Source organism: Arvicanthis niloticus, chromosome 4 (genome assembly GCF_011762505.2).
Source record: "Arvicanthis niloticus isolate mArvNil1 chromosome 4, mArvNil1.pat.X, whole genome shotgun sequence".
Taxonomy (NCBI): domain Eukaryota; kingdom Metazoa; phylum Chordata; class Mammalia; order Rodentia; family Muridae; genus Arvicanthis; species Arvicanthis niloticus.
The window spans coordinates 40,827,138-40,844,333 of NC_047661.1; the positions used below are offsets into that span (position 1 = coordinate 40,827,138).

General features: G+C 40.2%; 1 protein-coding gene across 2 annotated transcripts in view; it reads left to right on the forward strand.

Annotated features, from left to right (window-relative positions):
- The first annotated feature begins 8,508 nt into the window (after window positions 1–8,508).
- Rnf13 (ring finger protein 13) overlaps window positions 8,509–17,196 on the forward strand; it is an 85,803-nt gene continuing 77,115 nt past the window's right edge. Inside the window, exon 1 of one of the 2 annotated variants that reach the window (XM_034500440.2) lies at window positions 8,509–8,664. The gene's annotated coding sequence lies outside the window, so the exon portion shown is untranslated. The remainder of the gene's footprint in view (window positions 8,665–17,196) is intronic. The other variant, XM_076932413.1, reaches the window with a different exon arrangement.

The window sequence follows — 17,196 nt, forward strand, 5'->3', positions numbered from 1 at the left end:
CTTTTATCTTTCCAATACTTTCTATCTTTCTTTTAAAAGAACTTATTTTTGTTTTTAAGTTGTGTGTGTGTGTGTGTGTGTGTGTGTGTCAATATGTGCACATTAGCATAGATGCCGTAGGTGGCCAGATATGTAGGCTCTTCCTTGAGCTGGAGTTATAGGCAGGTGTGAGCTGCCCAGCATAGTTGCTGGGAACCCAACTGGCATTGTTTGTTAGAACAGCATCACTTTTAACTGCTGAGCCATCTCTCCTATCTCTGTTGACTGGAGAACGGAGTCAATTCCATTCAAGGTAGTTAGTGACAGATGTTTTCTATTGTTGTTTTCTGCCCTATGGGGTTCTTGGAGAGTAACTCCCATGCACATTTTGTTCTTGCTCTTTTCCATGGGAAAAAGTCACAGACCCAAGGAGTATCCAAATGGAGCTATGTCTTATATGGGGAAACTGTTCCTACTCTCTTGCAATGTGTTGTCCTTGGGCTTTTAACAATGCAGGGGGATGACAGTAGGAACATCTCTGTCTTACTGTTGTATTGTTGTGAAGGGACTCCATGACCGAGGCAACTCTTATAAAGAAAACATTTAATTAGAGGCAATGCTTACAGTTTCAGAGGGAGAGTGCATTGTCATTGTGGAGGGAATCGTGGCAGGAGCATGGCACTGAGCAGTAGCTGAGGGCTTTAGATCCTGATCAACAGGCAGGCAGGCAGAGAGAGGGAGACACGGGGCATAGCATAGGCTTTCCTACTCAAAGCAAACTTCTAGTCACATACCTCCTCCTACAAGGCCACTTTCTAAGCTTTCCCAAACAGTCCATTGCACTGGGGACCGAGAATTCAAATATACGAATTTGCATGGAGACCATCCTCATTCCAACCACCACAATTTCATTCAGCCATTTTAATGATGATGCCCTGCTAATTTTGGATTCTCTATTTGTAGTACATTTTATTTGCTTCTTTTGCATCAGTCTTTCCTTGCTTTCTGGTAGGGTTTCTTTCTTTCTTTCTTTCTTTCTTTCTTTCTTTTTTTTAGTTTTTTAAAATTTCTTTCCTTTTTGTGGCGTTTTTGAGACAGGTTACACAGGCTAGGCTGTCCTCCCATTCTGGCAATGCTCCTGCCTCATTCTCCTCAATGTTAGTATTGTAGGTATGTGCCGCTGTGCCTAACTTCTCTATTCCATTTTTATGTTTCTTGGCATGAAGCTATGCATAATAATTTTTATGCATTAGTTCATGTCACTGTTGCATGTCACCACTGCCACCACTGAAACACACACTCTCTTTTTCTGTACCCCTGAGATTTTCATCCTTCTGAACAAATCCTTGAAAGTTCTTTTTAGCAGACGTCAGTGAGTGATAAATGCTGTTCCCTTCTCCCCACACCCCAAAAGTCTATTTTACCACTGCCTTTAAATGGTTAACTTGGCGTGCAATTACATGCTAGTATTAGGAGATGCTTCATTGAACTCAGATTTCTTTTGTTGTTATTGAGAAACAAACTGTCATTTCTTTACAAGTACTATATCCTTTTCTTTGTATTAAATAATTTCTGTCTTGTATCTTTTTAAAAAATTGCTACATTATTAATTTGTATTTGAGAAGTGTCTTAGTTAGGGTTTCTATTGTTTTGATAAAACACCATACCAAAAGTAATGTAGGGAAGAAAGAAAGGTTTGATTTTGCTTACATTTCCACATCATAGCTCCATTATAGAAGGAAGAAGAGTAATTCAAGGCAGAAACCCTAAGGCAGAAACTGGTGTGGAAGTGATAGAGGAGTGTTGAGTTCTGGATTGTTCCTCATGGCTTCTCATTTGTTTTCTCCTTATTTTTTAAAAAAGATTATTTTCAACATAATATTTTTATTTATTGGAAATTTTACATCAGGCACCCCAATCACACTCACTTCCCACTCCTCTCATGTCTGCCCCCTACTCTTAGGACTTACCCCATGAAAAAAGAAGAGGAGGGGGAGGAGGAAAAAAAGAGAAAGAGGAGAAAGAGGAGGAAGAAGAGGAGGAGGAAGAGAAGAAGAAGGAGAAGCAGAAGGAAGAGAAGAAGGAGAAGCAGAAGGAAGAGAAGGAGGAGGAGAAGAAGGAGGAGGAGGAGGAAGAAGAGGAGGAGGAAGAAGAAGAGGAGAAGGAGAAGAAGGAGAAGGAGAAGGAGAAGGAGAAGGAGAAGGAGAAGGAGAAGGAGAAGGAGAAGGAGAAGGAGAAGGAGAAGGAGAAGGAGAAGGAGAAGGAGAAAGAGGAGAAGGAAAGAAGAAGAAGAAGTGTCTGTCCATATGCTCATTGGAGCATGACCAGACTCCTGGGGGGCAGCTGCCTAAAGGAAACAGTCCTTCCCCACCCACAACCTTGCCAGAAGTCATCAGTTGTGGAGACCTACACTTTAGCATCATTATCACACTTTTAAAAAAGAGTTCTTTTTGATGACTTCCTTTTTTAGGCGGTTACTTTTAGGGGATGGGGTTGGGGTGGGATGTTGTCACTAAAGGCAACAAATGTTTCTCCTTCTTTACTGTACTTCTGTAGTCATTGACAGCACTGCAAAAGTAGCTTCCATGCCCTTCACAGTCAGAGGGAGCACTGATCCTGGGCCTCTACATGATTTCTGGCAATAGCACAGACCCTGAACATTCACATGGTTTCTAGCATCAGCCTGAGCCAAGGACCTCCACCTGGCCTCCTATGGAAGCTCAGACTCAGGATATCAACAGGGACCTCTGCTGAGGCACAGGTCCTCCTTGAAGCATGCCATTGTAACCCTTGGTGGCAGAAGAGGCCATGGAAACCAATGTGGACCCTGGTGGCAGCCTGGCCCATGGATATCAACATGGCTTTGGGCCAGAACACAGACTGCAAATAGATTACAGATGTCAACACTAACATGGCCCTGTGTGGCAGCACAGCCCACTTACAACAACACATCTTCAGGTAGCAGTACAGAAAATAACTTCTGTTGGTTCTTTTCAAGTTGTTTTTCTCCAAACATACATGGTTTCCTTATGAGTAATTTGTTTCATCATTTATGTTTTTAACTATCTCAGTGGGAAAAGAAATTGCTTGTATTCTTTTGAGTGTTGAGTGAGGATTACTTCCATCCTGTCTTATACAAATCCTTTGGTATCTGATCATGCTGTGCCTGCTTTTGGAAGTAGGAGAGTCTACAAAGATTGTGTTTTCATGCTATCTGTGCTTTTTAGAAAGAACAAGAACTGACAGACACTAAGCTTGAAAATCCCACTTCCTTTTATTTTTGTTTTTAATTTTGTTGAGGTAGAATCTCACCACATGGAGCAGGTCATACTCAATTTGCTTAGAGCTGCTACTTGGTGAAATTACTAGCATTCGTCACTTTTATATGCTGTATCAGTCAGGGTTCTCTAGAGTCATAGCTTATGGAATGAAGCTCTCTCTTCCTCTTCCTCTTCCTCTTCCTCTTCCTCTTCCTCTTTCTCTTTCTCTTCCTCTTTCTCTTTCTGTCTGCTGACAGGTTATGCTTATGCCTACCTATGGCCCTGTCGGTGGAATCCCACCAGGCACATCTGTCTTTTTTTCTTCTAGTTCTACTTTCCTGGATTTTCAGAGGTGGGCGCAACCTGCCACCTGCCAAGCTGTGGTGACACACAGCAAAGGGAACACACATTCAGGAAGGAGAGGCCTGCCTGACCTGCTTAGGACAGATACACAAGGAGCTGAAGCAAGTGACTGAGCAGGCTGTAGGGGAGAGTGGGTTCTTTCTCCTTTTCTATGCAAGACATGCTGACATCCATACAGCAAGGACCTGAGGAGCAGAAAATGATGGGTGGAATCTTGCTGCTCACAGCTTGGAATAACACAGCTCAACAGAAACTTAAATTTTATGCTTCTTTTTCTAAAATTTGTTTAAATGCTTGTTCTTCGCTCATAATAAGAACATATGAAACGATGTTAGTGCCTTTTAACCCAAAGTTGTTTAAAAGTTTTGCAGTTTGTTTAAATATTCTTTTAAGCTGCATGCAGAGAAACCATATTGGGAGAAAGTGTTTGAGGGTCTGAGAAAGTGTGTGAAGGTCAAAGAAAGTGATAGAGTGAGGCTAGTAATGCAAGCTACGGAGGAGAGAGGATGTGAAAAAGAAACTTAGAGGGTGATAGAAACTTAGAGGGTGATTTATCCCTTTTTAAACTTAAAAAGATTCGTATAAGCGTCAAGAAATCCACTCAAATCTACCTCCCACAGGTCAAACCGGCTACATTAATAAACATTATTTAATCCTTAATTAATAAAATAATGCTAACTACTTAAGCCAGTTTCTTTTTACAGACAAGCTGTCACTGCCTATCCCAGATACATAATTAACATGGTGTCTTTTCCTCAGCTAGTTCAGCTCCCTTCAGCAGGTGAAATGAATTTTCCCCAACTTTTCCCTCCGCATTTCTTAATGCAGCAGTGACTTTCCACTTAAAGAATTCCTTCCAGGATGAAGATTCACTTAACATCCTTGCCTCTTTTCTAGGCCTATGATGGACCACTGACATGGTCAAACTGTTAACATGTGCATTGCCCCGTCTCCTTTCTCCATTGTAGTGACTATTCCCCAGCTCTGTTGCTATGAGAAAAGGAAGTCGGGGTCTGTTACCAAGGCGATGGGGATGAAGATCCTTAACTCTTCAGATGATGCAGAGAAGGTCCTAGAAGCACTCAATCATTTGGAGCTGGTTGACCAGGAGAGACCCACTCTGCTTGTAGTATCTAAAGAGATAACCAGAGCCTGGTATTCTCTGGGCTGAGTTCTAACCTATGATGCAGCCGCATTTTCTTGGGGGAGATGGACCTTCTCAGCCAGATTAGTTTATAGAGGCTTCACATAGGGCTACTTTGGCTAAAAGATTTGTTGTAGCCTTGATATTGGGGATCACAACCTTAGTAGGCGTGATCTCTAGTTTTGCTGCATCTACTACATCCTTAGTTAAAGAAATCCATACAGTACTCCATGTAGACCAGTTATCAAAAAATGTATCAATAGCATTCATGATCCAGGAAAATATTCACGGGGGACTTTAGGATAGGCTTAATGCTTTAGAGGAAGTAGTTCTATTTATGGGAAATCAAATTCAAAATATTAAGACTAGGCTCTCAGTGCACTACCATTCATTGTTCTGTTGGGTTTGTGTAAGCCCCTTGGAGTGTAATACCTCTCAACATGGCTGGTCGAAAGTTTAGTCTCGTTTAAAGGGGCTTTAGAACAATTCTAATTTGGCCTTGGATATGGATTCCCTACATTATAAGATCATAGATATTACTACTTCTAGAGTGGGATCCACTTCTATTGAGGGAGTATTTGCAGCCTGCATGAGTTCACTTCTTCGTCTTCCTGGAGGACTTCACTGATAAATTGAGGAATTGCAGTAGGTTTATTCTGCCTAGTTTTGTTTCTCCTTCCAGTCTGCATCAAGCAAGTCAAGCACTCAGTAACTGCACTCACCATCAACATTTGCACCTTTGAATTAGAACACAAAGGGGGAGATGCCGAACCCTGACAGGGACAGGGTGACATGGTTCCTGCCCTGGAACAGGGCCCCGTGTGAGCCTCCACAACTGTGGCTCAAAGGCTCGTTTGTGTAATAATGTACATATTTCACATTCTTCCAAGAAATGTCCTCACTGTTAACATTAACAACTCTGTGATAATCTAACAGCAAGAATCCAGGAGTCGAAGGTGTGGCTAATGTCTCAGCAAAACAGTAAACACTGGAACACCGGTCAGCCCTTAAGGCTGTGGAAAAGAGATCTAGATTGAGTTCAAAATATATAATTTCTCAATGCAAAATATTAATATAATTCATAATATGATTATGAGGGGCTTCATGAATCTAAAAGAACAAAGGAACAGTATGAGCCAGCTTGTCAGAAAGATACAAAGGCAGGCAGATTCCTGAGTTCAAGGTTCAGCCTAGGATAGAGAGAGGTTAGGCCCAGGTGTGGTAGAAATGGTGATTTCAGGCCAAGGTTTCATCAAACTAGTTTATCATTAAGTGTTTAACAAAGGTAGACATATCTCTGAGTTCTTTTGCAATGTTAAGGAAAAAAATGTATGCTTGCTGAAAAGAATCAAATCAAAAGGCTGGGGTCACAAGATGCTGATTAATAAGATAATCAAAAGGAAACCTGGAATAAATAACTGAATTAAATAAATAAATTTAAATAAATAAATAAATGAATGTAAATAAAAAAAACTGAGCTTTTAGTCTGCATGAGATAAACTAGCAAAAAGCATAGCAGTTCTTTAGAATTTTTCTCTATGGAGAGCTGAGTTGTCTGGAGGTCTCTGGAGAGCAGCACAGCTCTTCAGGAATTTCTCTTAACAGGATTTCTGACTTTGTCTGAAGATCCAATAATTTATATACCAGCTTTTCTGAATTTGGTCAGAAAACCCATGAGCTATCCAGAGAGCATTTTACCTGCAGAGAGAGCTGTCTCAACCAGAGAGTTTTTAGACTAGCAAGAAAAAGCCGTCTAAAGGAGAGCAGAGCACACACACACACACACACACACACACACACACACACACACACACTCCTTCTTTCAGAACCCCTCTTTATGCCAAGGTTGGTCCTTGGCGCCTCTCTCTCTGTCTCTCTCTTTCTCTCTCTCTGTGTGTGTGTGTGCTGTTCTATCCAAACCACACAGAGACAATGTCTCAAAGTAAAATTAAATATAAACATGAAATGAAAATAAAAGGGTTATTTGATGGCTATTCTTGGTTCTCAATTTGACCACATATGAAGTTAACTAAAACTCTAAAATGACTCCATTTGTGAAGAACTTTTGCTTAATTTGAAGTATGAAGATCCACTTCTAGTCCAGAACTTTGAAGTAGGAAGACAAGCCTTTAATCAAGATCTTTTATTTGGGAAGATGCATCTCTATTCCAGCTATTTTGAGGTAGGAAGACCCTCCTCTTACCCGGGCCACACCTTCTGCTAGAAGCAGTCTGCCTAAGTGCAACACAAATATATTTATTACCTTGCTTATTTCTGATAGAACTATATATATATTTACCATGGTCTACAGAGCAGACTGAATACAGAAGCAAAATGTTCTCTTCTTAAGAGTTTTTATTTAAGAAATTAACAACTTTTTTTTTGGTTCTTTTTAAAAAAACATTTTAATATCATGGAAGACATCTGATTTAATTAAAAAACATTTTGAGAGAGTTTAATTAAAAATGCATCAAAAGGTATAGCAAGTCTTCGTAGAGTAATTACTATAACCCTCAACAATATTCCCAGTCTTGACCTTTATGACTTTCATCAAAGCAGAACTATGTAGTTGTGAAGTCTTCTTTCTAATAAAAAAAAAAAAAAAACATTAACTATACAATTGTGGGCTACACACCTGAAAATGTTTTTGTTGGTCTTTATTTTTCAAATTTGATTCCTTTTTTTTGTTGTCCCCACCCTTTTCGTAACCCAGAGTCTCACGCTTGCTAGGCAAAGTGCTCTGCCTGTGAACTCAATCTTCAATCCTTTACATTTACTCTTTAAAATTGACTGTGTGGTATTTAGAGTGGGTTCTAGTTGAAAGGAAACAAGGAAAAAGAACAGGAAATGTCTCTATTCCTGTTCCCCACCTACTTAGGGCTCCTGAAGCAAATGCAGCTATAAACTACTCACATCCCTGTTATTAATCCCCCCCCCCCCCAACGAACCCTCCAAACTAAACCCAAACATGTTAAATAAATATTTGATGCCAGTATGAGCCACAAAGATGCCTTCTTATTTCAAGTTACAGTAGGACCAGTAGGGCATGTCAGAATCTTTGCATCAAACCGCATTAAAAACAAACAGCAGTAGTTTAGGAGCTGTTAAGGTCGACGGCCCGATAAGTCATTTAAATCCAAGAACTCTTGTCTTTCAGACTAGGGGGAGAAAAAGTATGAGGAGAACCCAAGGGATGACATTTTCGTTCCTCAAAAGGTGATAAGGTTTTTGAAAGGCTGCTTTGAGGACTGAATCGCGTGGTTGGACTTTGGCTAGTCAAGCAGTGAGCTGATCAGCCAGGCTCCCTGCCAGGCCTCGTGGTTCGTGCCTAGACCTCGGGCGGCTGGCTCTAATCTGACCCGGATTCCAACGCAAGGCGTCGCCGGGCGTTCCCCGCCCTCATAGGCCGGCTCGCCAGAGGGGTGCAAGACACTTTTGCGGCTCTTCATCATCGCATCAGTGCGGGCTACTCAGACACACAGCCCCACGCTAGGGCCTCTTTCTGCAAGCCAATCGTCTGCCGACCAGGTTGGAGCAGTCCAGGGTGGCTTCTTTACCGCACCCAGGGCTTCCAAAAGCCTTCCCTCCCTCATCTTCCCGTTCCTAATAAGGATGATGGATCACGCGGTTCAGAACGACACTCAAAAATTGGGCAGTTCTCCCAACCTAGCAGAGGCAGGCTGCGCGACTCCGCGAGAGGGGCGGGGCCGTGACAGGCAACGTCACATCCCAATAGTGTCTCTTTACCTCCGAATGTGGGCCAATGAGGCGTGGGAGGCGGGACTTCCGCTCGCCCGCTGTTGTGGTCCCTTCTCCGACTCGCTTGGGTAGGGGCTCAGTGCGGATACTCAGTCATGAAGTCCGGGTAGCGACTTGTCTTGGGTGGCCGTGAGCCTAGGTTCCGAGGCCGGACTTCAGGTAAGAACCAGTGTAGCTCCGCAGAGGTAGGCGGGGGTTGTCGGGCCTGGCCAGGAGAACACACCCACTCTGGCCTGGGTGCGGTGGCCGGCGATGGGGATCTTAGGGCTTCTCGGCTCTGCGCTGTGACAGTATAGGCCCGTGCGGGAGACCAGTCCTTAGCACCCCATCCTGCGGGCTCGTAGGTCTGAAGTTGTCGGGCTATGGATTTTGCTTCTCACGGTCCCTTCCAGATGTGCCTGTGGCCTGGAAAGATACTTGGAAGACTTCTCTTGGTCCAGGACTTGCCTCTAAGTCCACGGCGAAAATGCGCTCGGAACTGTTTTGTCTTTTAAAAAAAAAAAAAAGAAAGAAAAGAAAAACAAATCTCGTCGCTCGCTTCCTTCCTTTCTCACCCACTCTCCTTTCCTTCCGTAAAAGCTCAGCTTTCAGGCTTGGACGTGACCTTGCTAGGGCCACACACTGCCTTCTTCTTTTTTTTTTTTTCTCTCCACCCAATTTTGGAAGTCCGAACTTTTGCAAGGACGCTGATTGAATTGATCTGTCCCTAAGAGGGAAACAACTTTGGTAGCCTGTGCTGCATGTTTTCTGTTTGCTTATGGTCAATTGCCCTATTTTCTTCTAATTTGGCAGTAGTTAATTTCCATTACTCCAGTTTTATCCTCAGTTTCAGCACCGTGGGCAGCTGCTATGGGCTGCTGTCGGCCCCACACCTGCCTGGGTGATACTGCTTGCTGCCAGTGATGCAGCACTTCCAGTGGAAACTATGTTCCTTTCAGCAGTGCTGAGAAGACATCTGCACTTTCTGATACAGTACAGTAAAGTGGCCGTGCCTCCCAAGAGCCAGTAGAGACAGACAATTTAAAGATTGCGGGAAGAGCTTTTGAGAGTTTAATTGGCCACAGGGTCATTATTTATTTATTTATTTATTTATTTGAGATATGGTCCTTACATGTAGCCCAGATTGACCTCAAACGTCCATTCTTTTGCCTCAGCTTACCCAGTACTGGAATTACAGGCCACCAAGCTTTGTTTAAAGATAGTTTTAATGGGCCAAAAAGATAACTCCATTTCAGAGGACTATGGTAGTTAAATAGAAGTTGAGTGTGGAGGACCACAGGGAGTCATTAATAGATTCTTTTTCTTTCTGTAATTTATGGTGAGAGAGTCAATTTCAGGTACAGTCTTGTTTGTTTTTTAATGTGTATCAAGAGGAAGATGTAAAGTGTATTATTGTAGATCCAGGGGAAAAAAAAAAACTGTTTCTAAAGAGTTTCAAATTTGGGAATCAGACTAGACTTAACTCTCCAGTGTTGGGTGCCATCAGTAAATATGAAAAGCGCTAGTGAGATGGTTTGGTGAGTACTAGAGCTTGCCGTGCAAGCCTAGTGACCTGGATTAGATTTTCCAGAACCCATGTAGATGTGGGAGAACTGACTCCATAAAACTGTCCTCTACTCTCCACATGAATTTTACCTCCCAACTCATACACACACAATAAGTTAAAAAGTTTAAAAAATGAAAAGAGAGATAAAATTGTAGAGATTAAATGAAATAAAATGTATCTGTATTATAGTTAAGCTTCTTGAATTGATTATATAGAACTATAGTCTCTATATATGGAATGTTAGTCATTTCTTAATAGTATGTGTATCTTTTCCTCTGCCTTACTTGAAGTCAGCATGTCTTGATGTGCAGTGTTAAGTAGTGTGTGTTAAAACCATAGGTAGCAAAATTGAATATGGGAGGGTTTGGGGCTAACTGCTCATTTATCCTTGGTATTTCTGTAAGGATTTTAGAGGAGCCCAGCTTGTTGCTAGCATGCAACGTACTTCCTTTGATGTTTCTGCATCTGAGACTAACAGAGTGTATATCAGCTTTTGGGCACTAATTTCAGCAAAGTGAAAGTACAGTGGGTGTTTGCCTCTTGGGGTAGGTTTATAGAGTTGATCAAGACACTTTATGTTTTGTAGTTTTTATTAAGAATATGTATTAACTGGCTTGATAGAATAGCATGATATACTTATGTTAGCATTAGCTAAAAATAGGTGGCTTTAAAAATAAAACTTATGACTTTGGACATTTTAAAATTAGGAATTAATAATGTATAGCTGAAAGCAAAATGAGTAAGTCAAAGTAGTGACTTCCACTGTTTGTCTTGTTATTACTGTATCATGCCACATGCTGTGGTTTCCTGTGACATAAAAAGGGGAAGGCAGTTAGGAAACACTGTTATGTTTCTCAGAAGAAACAGGACTAATAGACAGGTGAGCTCATTTTAATAAACTTTGTTGGTGAATGATGGTTCTAAATTCATATATTCTGTAGATAATTATTGAAACATATAAAACATAGAATTAAGGTTTAATGAAGATGTTGTACTGCACAAAAATTGATTTGAGAAGAATGAAAGTATGTGATTGCTATTGTCAAAATTTGTATGTCATAGTATATAAATAACAGAAAAAAATAGCTAATCCTATTAGCTATGGGTCAGATAGGTTTCTAATTTGTATTATCACATAAAATTCTCAAATTCATTAGCATGGTAGATAATTGTACAATTATGACTTAAAATTTATTTTTTTGTACGTGTGCACACATATGCTCACAGTGCATATGTGGGTGTTGAGGACAACTTGTGGGAGTTGCTTCTCTCCTATGATGTGGGATCCAGGGATCAAACTCAAAGTCTTCATGTTTGGCAGCAATGTCTTTACCCTCTAAGCCATCTTACTGGCCAGATATATTTTTAACAATAAAAATTATTATTATTATTGCTATTATTGGTGGGGGAATCTCACTATGTAGGCTTGGCTGGCCATCAGACTAGCAACAAACCGGAGTAAGAGACCCCGTCTCAAGGAAATAAAGTGTCGACTTGTTTATTAATAAAGGACATCCTGTATCCCTTTCTGGCCTTTTCAAGTATATGCACATGTTTATACATGCATATATTACACACATCATAAGACCCCTCTCCTTCATAAAATACTGTTGGGTATCCTCAGTTTTTATCTGCTGTTGTCTCTGAGAAGTTTGCTTACCTCTTTACGTTGAGGATGTGGCTATTTGCATGACTGTTGGTAAGCGGAGGAGGTTGGGAGACAACAGTCCTTACTAGAACATGCTCAGGGCAAAAGTACAGAGGAAGGAAAGTCAGAGAACATTTGCCAAGGTTGTATACTTAAGGAACAGCTGATGAAGATAAATGGCACTGATTGTGGAGATTCTTCAATGCCATGTTCAAAATTTTGCATGTGATTTTTTTTGTTGTTGTTGTTGTTGAGACAAATCCCTCTTTTATGAACATTACTTAGGGAACAGAGGTCCAGTGGAGAAGTAGAAGCCTGGAGGTGGGAATTCCATAGAGTGGAAACAAAATGTGAAGATTGTAATGAAGGATAGGCTTGAAATAGCTAAAACAGCATTGGTAATTCACGTGGCCAGGCCATGTCAGTTTTGGTGAGGGGGTATTGATGCTATTAATGTAAATAAGGGCTATTACTGTGAACAGATTGTAGTGTACTGGTGTTTAGGAAGAGACTGAATGGTGGAACTTGAGAAGATGTTCAGCATGTGTAAAGGTAAAATGGATACTGTTAGTTCTGCCTTCCATGAACAGTGGAGTGACAATGCTCAAACCATGGGGAAATGGCCCAAACTGCCATCCCCATTTGGGTCACTGCACTGACTCAACTCCTGAAATTCCTCAGGACTGAGCATTCCCCACGTAGTAAGAATGGACTGATTGTTTTCCCTGCATCGTATTGTACTAGTGTTTGGGGCCAACAGAAGGGAAAGGAGTGGGAAGGAAAACTTGTGTAAACATATAAGACTCCTCCTACTTCCTAAGAACAGTAAGTTGGAGACTAGAGGTTCTCACATCAAGAATGTTGAAAGATGTCTTGACTTTTGTTTTCTGAAAGGCATTTAAACATGTGTTCCAGCCAGACTCCCTGGAGCTCCCAGGGACTGGATCACCAACCAAAGAGCACACATGGAGGAACCCATGGCTCCGGCTGCCTATGTGGCAGAGGATGGCCTTGTTGGACACCAGTGAGAGGAGTAGCCCTTGGTCCTGTGGGGGTTCGATGCCCCAGTGTAGGGAATGCCAGGGCGGGAAGGTGGGAGTGGGTGTGAGGGTGGGTAGGGGCACACCCTCATAGAGGCAGAGGAAAGGGACACAGGATAGGGGGTTTACAGAGCGAGACCTGGGAAGGGGATAACATTTGAAATGTAAATAAAATATCCAATAAAAGAAAAACAAACACATGTTCATGAACATTTCCATGTTAAACCTTAAAATCTTATTATAGCTTTGATAACTTGAATTGATTATAGCAAAACCTTTATTTAGACATGGGATGAGACTTTGGGGATGACAAAGAGCGTGCTCAGCTGGAAAGACTGCATGGAAAGAACTTCAAAGGATAAGAAGGCTACCTGAGATAATGGGCAGAATGAGTGTGATGAAATCCTGTTGCCTTCCATTCTCCGGCTGCAGTTTTCCCATTCTGTGAAATGATGGCAACAGTATTGATTTGGAGTTGTTTTGAAAATTAATGTATGAGAACTGGTAGACAGTTATAGAGATGTTTGTGTTATCATTATAACCTTAGCTAATGGGACTCATGGGAAGACAGAAGGAACAATGTCTGAAAGCCCTCTTTAATATCAAAAAGGTCTCAGGACTAAGTAATAGATGGGCCTATAGATTTCTTTCTTTAGCAGATTTTCTAGAGCTTATGTGGAATTGCTTGATTTTCAGTTGTGCAGTGAACTTTGCCACTGACTTATATTTAGTTTTCTGCTGTCCTGTTAGGCCCGAGTAACTAGCTAGTCAAACAATAATGTGCTTGTTGGTGAGCATGGCGAAAGAGCAGAAGGTTTGCGTATGTTATCTCAGTAGAAAACATTACTTGAATTCAGCTGCTTGCATTTCTTTTCTTCTTCCCCCACCCCCAGCATTTTTCACTCAACAAATATTTGCTCAGTACCTGCTTTGTTGTGTAATGCTCTAGGCACTTTAACTGAAGGGACAGAAACCCTTGTCCCTCTGAAGCTAGTCTTTTTATGGGAGAAATGGGTACCTTTTTAATAATGGTAATTAGATGTTTTTGTACTGCATGTTCAGATCATACTGCATAGATAAGAATAACAATGCCAGGCCCCAGTTGGTTGAGTAGACTGCTTTGAAGGAGGGGATCCTGTCTTCCTTATGCTTGTCTTTTCTCTTCCCTTCCTGTACAGTGGCTTACCCTTTGAACAGTGCCAAATGTAATACATATGTTGAATGTTAAATTGTCCTGTCTCCAAATTTACTTTTGTTATCTCCTCTTAGACAAACGTTTGAAGTCAGAAAGCTCTTCATGTACAGCAGATGTAGGTGTGCATCAAATGCTTATAAGAGGTAGGAGGAGGTTGTGCCAAAGCAGGGGCCAGGTTTTGAAGGGAGTTTGTACTACAGTGAGAATTAAGGACCATGCATTCACTAGATGAACAAAGAGAGGGGGACTGTGAATAGTGTTTCTTGCTGATGTAGGATACCAGTGGAAATAAGGTTACTGGAGACAAAAGCATCAACATTAAAGGAATTTGGGTCTTATTCACCAACAATAACAATTTCTTACCTCTCAGTTCATTTTCTCATTGGCAACCCTAATTTTCCACCTTAAAGGTCAGCTTTTGAGATGTCTTACAGAAATGTTGCAGTAGTATTTTGCTTTACTAGCATAGATAATATAGAGCTGATTATAAACGTTCACTGAATACAAATCAAGCTAAATAACTGCTTTTGGTTAACAAAATAGGTTGAAGACTAGATTTCTACAAAATCACTATCATGTATTTACAAACAACCTCTGTGTACCTTTTAAAAACACAGTAAAATGTAGTTACTATATAATTGCCAGCTCTTTCCCACAGAAAGGAAAATGAGTGGTAGTACTTTATTTAGCTTTAGTACTAGGTCATAGTAATTATTCACCCTTTTATGTTTTACATTTATTCAATAGTCACTTGCATCGTTTCCTCGTATGAAATGCTAGACATATAGACTCAGAACATGTCAGTCCTCAATTTGAAGAAGTGTAAAGATAAATGATCCCTAGCATGATGGGGTTTGTTTGGTTAGCGTGTGGCAGTACACACAAAGGACAGCATGAGAGGCTGGGTAGACAGAGTCCGTTGAGGTAGAAGAGAAGAGCATGGGGACAGCAAGGGACCGAGATAAGGGAGGATAAGTGGATATGGCGCTCCTCTGCTGAATCCCAAGCTAGTTCCAAACTGTGTTTTGACATCCATGTGATCTGCTAAGGAATTTTGCCCAGAAAGTAACATGGTCAGGGCACTTTGCTTTTTTTCCAAGGATATATTAATTATATATAATAGTAAGTTTCATTATGATATTTTATTCATGTTTATTAAGCATTTTGATCATATTCATTTGCTATTAGTCTCTTGTTCCCTTCCCACTCCTGTTGAGATAGTTTGATATCTAATTTTTGCCTTCTTACAAGGTGAGACTAGAAGACATTAATGTTGTTTCAGTGATGATCATAGACGTTTAAGAAATCAGTCTTTTAACTGCAAAGTCTAAGAAACATTGTTAATATCATGCTTATTTTATTTATTTAGTTTTTAGGGTGCTGATAATCATGAAACATGTACATATTAAAACATGTAAATATACATAGCCATATTTGTATAATTAAAGAAAACCAGCAAGTTTTGGGATAATTTTGTTCACTGATATATGAGGACTTCTGGCTGTGTAAAAGAACTTGATCTAGAAAAATTTCTAAGGAAGTTAGAAATGTGTTAATGTTTTGTTACTTAAATGTTGTTTAAGTTCAGTGTGTAATAATTGAAATATCTACTTAAGGTTTGCAGAGGGAGTTAATTTCACTGGGAAGGAATTCTATTGAGCTAATGAGAGATGAATATTTCTGAATGAAGCACTGAGAGAAAGCAGACATTGAACCTCAGCTTTTCTTACATTAAACACCTAATTCAACATTAATGTTGAAGATTATCTGGTTACTGTTCTTGTAATTTCCATTTTTGACCTTTAGAAAGAAAGCATTATATTCTTACAAATTATAAATGCTAATTGATTTTTTTTTTTGAAAAACTGATATTCACCTAACAAAATTAACCTTTTAGGAATTGGGAAGGTGGTTTAGTGTGTAAGAGCACTTGCCCTGCAGCATGAGGACTTGAATCCAAATTTGTAGCATCCATGTAAAAAGCTGAGCAAGGCTGTGAATACCAAGTGGAGTCTGTGAGCTTGCTTGCTGGCCATTCTAGTTGAAATGCTAAATATTAGTTCAGTGAGATAGCCTGTCTCAAGTTAGTAAGTCATAGGGTGATAGAGAAACATTCCATATCCTCTGCTGGCCTCCACATATGTATGTTCATGTTACATACCAGCACACTAAAATGCATGTACCACACACGTACAACACCACCCATATACCAAAAAGATCTAACATTTAAAACATAGCAATTCAGTGGCATTTTCTATATTTTCAATGTTGCATATCACCACTTTTGTTTAGTTTTGAAACATTTTTATCAGTTCAAAATAAAATTCTAAACCATTATTTCTCCTTATTTCCTAATATCCTTAATTACTTTCTTTCTATGTATTTACTCACTCTGGGTAATTTATATGGAATCAAATGTTTTATGATTGTTTATGCCTGTCTTCCTTTACTTAGTGACTTTGTAATAACATATACCAGAACTTTTTACTGCTGCATAATATTCCTTTACAAACAAAACCAATTTATTTAGTCATTGGTGACTATTTGGATTGTTTCAACTCTTCACCTGCTGTGTTTAGTGTTTCTGTTAAATGAGGATTTGTTTGAGTACCAGTTTTCATTTCTTTAGGTATCTCCCAAGAGTGAGTTGCTTACGGCAACCCTAGGTTTTTTGAGCACTTACTTTGCTGTTTTTCATATTGTCTAAAACATTCTTATATTGACTTTGGCAATGTGTGTTGCTAATTTCTTCACATTTTTGTAGCATTTCATATTTCTCGTTTGTTCATTTTTTCTGTTTTTAACCTTACTTGATACATGTATGCATGTGGTTTATGCCCGACATGTGTGCATACATGTGTAAGAATGAGTGTATATGATGCTGGGTCCCTTCCTTAGTTTCTTTCTACACCAACTTTTAAGACAGTCTCTCACTAACATATAGCTTGCTGGTTCAGCCAGCCAAGTTGGACAGTAAGCTCCACGTCCTCCTGTTTCTGTTTCCTCAGCATTGGGTGACAGTTGTGCACCACCATGACCAACTTTCTAAGTGTTGGGTATCTGAACTTAGATCCTCATATTTGTTTGGCAAGCACTATACCCTTAGAGTATGAAGTGGTAGCTACTTGTGTTTTGTTTGTTTGGTTTGTTTTGAATTGTTTTTTGAAACAAGGACTCATTAGGCCTGGAACTAGCTATGTAGACCAGGCTGACTTTGAATTAAAGATCTGTCAGCTACCCAAGGGCTGGAATTAAAGGTATG